This window comes from Lolium rigidum, chromosome 4, assembly GCF_022539505.1.
Source record: "Lolium rigidum isolate FL_2022 chromosome 4, APGP_CSIRO_Lrig_0.1, whole genome shotgun sequence".
In the NCBI taxonomy this organism is placed as follows: Eukaryota; Viridiplantae; Streptophyta; class Magnoliopsida; order Poales; family Poaceae; genus Lolium; species Lolium rigidum.
This window is the reverse complement of record NC_061511.1, coordinates 56,433,808-56,439,126: the sequence shown is the minus strand read 5'-3', so window position 1 is coordinate 56,439,126 and position 5,319 is coordinate 56,433,808.

Sequence of the window (5,319 nt, the reverse complement as noted above, 5' to 3'; positions counted from 1 at the left end):
CAGGGGATTTAAAAAAAACGGTGGTGCCATATCCACACATTGTCACCTCAAAAAAAGTACACACCGTGACCGTCTACTTGTTGTTGTTTTGGCAAAATAAATGCTACGGTTAGTATGCACCGTGGTGTTGTTGAAAAATTTGGAAAATTACCGTCGGATGGTTCTTTTCCTATGGTGCAACCCGTGCCCGTGGCTGGTTGTTGTTTTGGCATTTGTAAGAGTTACGGTACGGTTAACTAACGGAGGGGATAGTTCGAAATGGGAAGAAAACGAAATGGTCTAACACCGTGTGCTCCTTTTGTGCTCCCTATATATGAACATGTTATCAATAAATTGGGCGGGGAAGACCCCCCTTTTAAAAAATAAAAAATAAAATAAAATCATAAATGCTACTGTAGCAACAGTAAAAAATGCCAGAAGGCCAAACTTCTTCAAAAAAGCCAGAAGGCCAAACTTCTTCTAAGAAGCCAAAAGAAGAAGAATTGCAAAAATATGGTTCATATAAACAATGCCTCATACAGGGTGTTGATCTATTGGATGGAGAATATATAGACCAAAAAATAGATGAGAAAATGGAAGAAGCAAGGAATTCAATCATATCAGAAATAAAAGAACAAGTTCTAAGAGAAGTACGACCCGAAGTTGTTGAAAAAATTTATGAATTGAAGACACAATATGACGAAGAACTTAAAAAGTTTAAGGAAGAATTTGATATCAAGACCGATGATATCATGGAAGATTCACAACCACTAGAATACGACTGAGATATTGATATGCATATCAATACTTCGGGGATGGAGGACCATGACCCCCCCAAATAATATAAGGTATATTGATAACATGTTATCAATAAATTGGGCGGGGAAGACCCCCCTTTTAAAAAATAAAAAATAAAATAAAATCATAAATGCTACTGTAGCCTGCCACTGTAGTAAAATAAAATAAAATAAAGTAAAAAATTTCACTGTAGTAAAAAAAAAAATTTCCTGCTGTGCCTGCCAAGAAGAACAAGCATGAAGACTTCAAGCATGCAAGGTGTGCCCGAGAAGATTGCCACGAATACGTGCTCTCCAGTAGCACCAATAATATGGCCGGTACTGTACCGCACAGTATCACCAATTATATGGCTGGTACTGTATTACACAGTATCACCAATTATATGGCCAATACTGTATCACACAGTACGACCAATAATATGACGAATACTGTGACACCAACCGTGTCCACGTGGTGCCACGAAGAGAAGCGCCGAGAAGGGCCACGAAGGGGTGCTGGAGGCCTCTCTCCTCCCTATAAAAGGGGAGCCATGCCTCAGAAGATGGACACCAACGAGAAGAGCAAGCAACCAGTATCCAGAAGCAACCCAGCAAAGCAGTCGTAGTAGTAGTAGTTTTTCTCTAGAATAAGAAGCCTCCATAGAAGAAGGCGCTTGTAAGATATATCCGGGGAAGTTGTAAGGTAATTCCTCCATCCATGTGTAAACCCTTCGGGGGTTCCCGAAAGGGAAACCCGTATGTAAATTATATTGTGGAAATGAAGTAGTTCTGTGTGTTTCCCTTGATCTTTTTATCATATTTATATGGGATAGGTTTTTATGCTAAGGATCCTATAGGAGAAATCTCTGCGTGTAGTTCTCTGTTAAGCCCTGCATGTGGCGTTAGAACGAGAACTGTAGCCGTAGAGAAGTGTTCCCTTCGGGTGGAACTGCCTGGGAAGACGATAAAAATCAACCCATATAAACTTGGCTAAAAACATCTAGGGAAAGAAACTTAGCTGCTTCTGAAGCAATACAATGATAAATACGGGGAGTACTGAGTAGGACTTATACACCACTGCACACACCGCTGAAAGTACCGTTGGCCTCGCCAGCCTCCAAGATCCTGCAAAAATCCATAAAATAATCTTAAAATTTAATAATTTTTAATCAGCTTATTTTAATTTCGAATTTATTAGTAAATTAATTTTAATTTCTAAGCATATCACGTAAATTTGTGTAATATCGTAATCTGTGTATATTGGTATAAGAGCTAGTGTTCAATCATTGAAAGGTTAAAGTATCTAAATTTAGAAGTTAGCACAGGAAATGTAGTAAAATCCAAAGATAATATTGACATAAGGTGTAGAATTAATCCGTCCGAAGAACATACCTGGCATACTTCCCATAGCCAGTTAAATATTATTGTTGATCTGATATATAAGTTTTTCATATCTTGGGGAAAAAGGCAAGAAAACTTAGATCAAAAGTTAGAAAGTTTATTAAAAGAATATCAAAAACTCACTGAAAGATTTTTAGGTTTAAACAATAAAATTGATATAGCTTTGCATAAGCTAGAAGAAGCAAAAACAAGACAGAACACGGTTTGTAGGAATAACGATTATATTAAAGAAGAAGTGTTATCCATTGGGAAAAGCATAGGGGTTTGTCTAAATAAAAACAAAGACCTGTTCACAGGCGCTGAAGCAAGACAAGATATTCTTAAAATTAAAGAATTAGTGCAAGAAGTAAAGAATTTGATCCTTTCATAATTTGCATGTCCGAATATAATCAAGCTTTAAACGAAGTAGCAAAATATTCAACACCTCCTATTGGGTTTTCTAATCACGAATCACCAAAAGAAGACTCCAAAATAATCATAAAACAAAATAACACAATCATCCAGTTATTACTTCAGACTTTAGATAAGCTAAATAGTGTGCAGGAAAACAAAGAGTTTGTGCTAGCCTCTTCTGGTTTAGTAACATCGTCAAGGAATATCAATTCAGAAAAATGGATATATCTAAAAACCTCGCTAGAAGAGACAGAAACCTCCAGTTTATAAAACAAGACTCAAAGCCTTTGTCTATAAAACATAGATTATCATGCAGTACAGCTGATGATGTTAATAATTTAGAAGAAGTTATAGACCTTGAAAGAGATCTAGAAAGGTATCAGAAAGATACGTTAAGAAAAATAAAACCACAACAAGTATATCATATGGGTATGTTTGAAAGTAGAAGCAATCTATATAGAATATCCAGAGAAGTAGAGTTAAGTGTAATAACTCATCCAGTAGACTTGAGAATTGTAAGCAAGAATATTGAAGGTGAACTCAAATATTGTGGGTATACATATATTCATCAAGGTATGTATATTATAGGGGTCAAAGGAATGACACGAAAGAAAGTAGGAGCAAAGGTCTTAATAACGCTATTAGACAAAAGATGGGATTCAGTAGATAAAGCAGCTTTAGGATTCATGGAAGGAGATATGAATGAAAATATGTTAATAACATATATAGCTCCAGACCTAATAATGCCTATAAGGGAATTTATTGAAAAAATGAGTATTGGGTTTCAGACTAAAGGATATGAAGACTTTAGAGGAACCAACTAGTTAGTAAGCATTGAATTTATAGGAAGACTCACAAATAAAAGTAGCTCTAGATACAGAGTAAATGTAAATGATGTAATCGAAAATATGCAATCAAAAGGTATAAAATTCATGAGTCCCCTTACAATCGGCTCTGAGGAAAGAGCTGGTGAAGAATGGAATATAGGTGAACTAGTAGAAAGAAAGGAGTTAAAACAGCCACAAGCTTACATAAGCTATCAAAACTGTGAAGGAAATAGTAGCATTAGGTTTACAAATTATAAATCCGCGATCCGTGGAGGACACTGTAATCCCTCATGTCAGAATCAGAATCTAGTGATAATAAGAGCAAAGATACAATAGAATGCATGGAAAGGACAGATTTAGACCATGAAATAAATCATTATGAACAAAAACTAAAACATATAGAATGGGAGTATAGCAATTCTATGATAAAAGATTGGCCTAAGATAAGAGACAAAGAGCTGTTTTTCATAAGAGAAGTTGCAAGGCTAAAGAAATTTAAAAAGGAAAAGGAAACAGCCACTAGTGATGGCGTGTATTTCACACGTTCGTTGGGCAACCCCAAGAGGAAGGTATGATGAGCACAGCAGCAAGTTTTCCCTCAGAAAGAAACCAAGGTTTGTCGAACCAGGAGGAGCCAAGAAGCACGTTGAAGGTTGATGGCGGCGGGATGTAGTGCGGCGCAACACCGAGGATTCCGGCGCCAACGTGGAACCCGCACAACACAACCAAACTACTTTGCCCCAACGAAACAAGTGAGGTTGTCAATCTCACCGGCTTGCTGTAACAAAGGATTAACCGTATTGTGTGGAAGATGATTGTTTGCAGAGAAAACAGTAAAAACAAGTATTGCAGTAGATTGTATTTCGAGTAAAGAGAATTGGACCGGGGTCCACAGTTCACTAGAGGTGTCTCTCCCATAAGACGAACAAGCATGTTGGGTGAACAAATTACGGTTGGGCAATTGACAAATAAAGAGAGCATGACAATGCACATACATATCATGATGAGTATAGTGAGATTTAATTGGGCATTACGACAAAGTACATAGACCGCCATCCAACCGCATCTATGCCTAAAAGTCCACCTTCGAGGTTATCATCCGAACCCCTCCCGGTATTAAGTTGCAAAGCAATGGACAATTGCATTAAGTATGGTGCGTAATGTAATCAACAACTACATCCTTAGACATAGCATCAATGTTTTATCCCTAGTGGCAACAGCACAACACAACCTTAGAACTTTCATCCATCGTCCCGGTGTCAATGCGAGCATGAACCCACTATCGAGCATAAGTACTCCCTCTTGGAGTTAAAAGCATCTACTTGGCGGAGCATCTACTAGTAACGGAGAGCATGCAAGATCATAAACAACACATAAGCATAACTTTGATAATCAACATAACAAGTATTCTCTATTCATCGGATCCCAACAAACGCAACATATAGAATTACGGATAGATGATCTTGATCATGATAGGCAGCTCACAAGATCCGACAATGATAGCACAATGGGGAGAAGACAACCATCTAGCTACTGCTATGGACCCATAGTCCAGGGGTAGACTACTCACTCATCACTCCGGAGGCGACCATGGCGGTGTAGAGTCCTCCGGGAGATGATTCCCCTCTCCGGCAGGGGGCCGGAGGCGATCTCCTGGATCCCCCGAGATGGGATCGGCGGCGACGGCGTCTCCGGAAGGTTTTCCGTATCGTGGCTCTCGGTGCCGGAGGTTTCATCACGGAGGCTTTAAGTAGGCGGAAGGGCAAGTCGAGAGGGGGCACAGGGGCCCCGGATGACAGGCGGCGCGGCCAGGGGGGGGCCGCGCCGCCCTAGGGTTTGGCTCCCCGTGGCCCCACTTCGTTTCGTCTTCGGACTTCTGGAAGCTTCGTGAGAAAATAGGCCCCCGGGCTTTTATTTCGTCCAATTCCGAGAATATTTCTTTA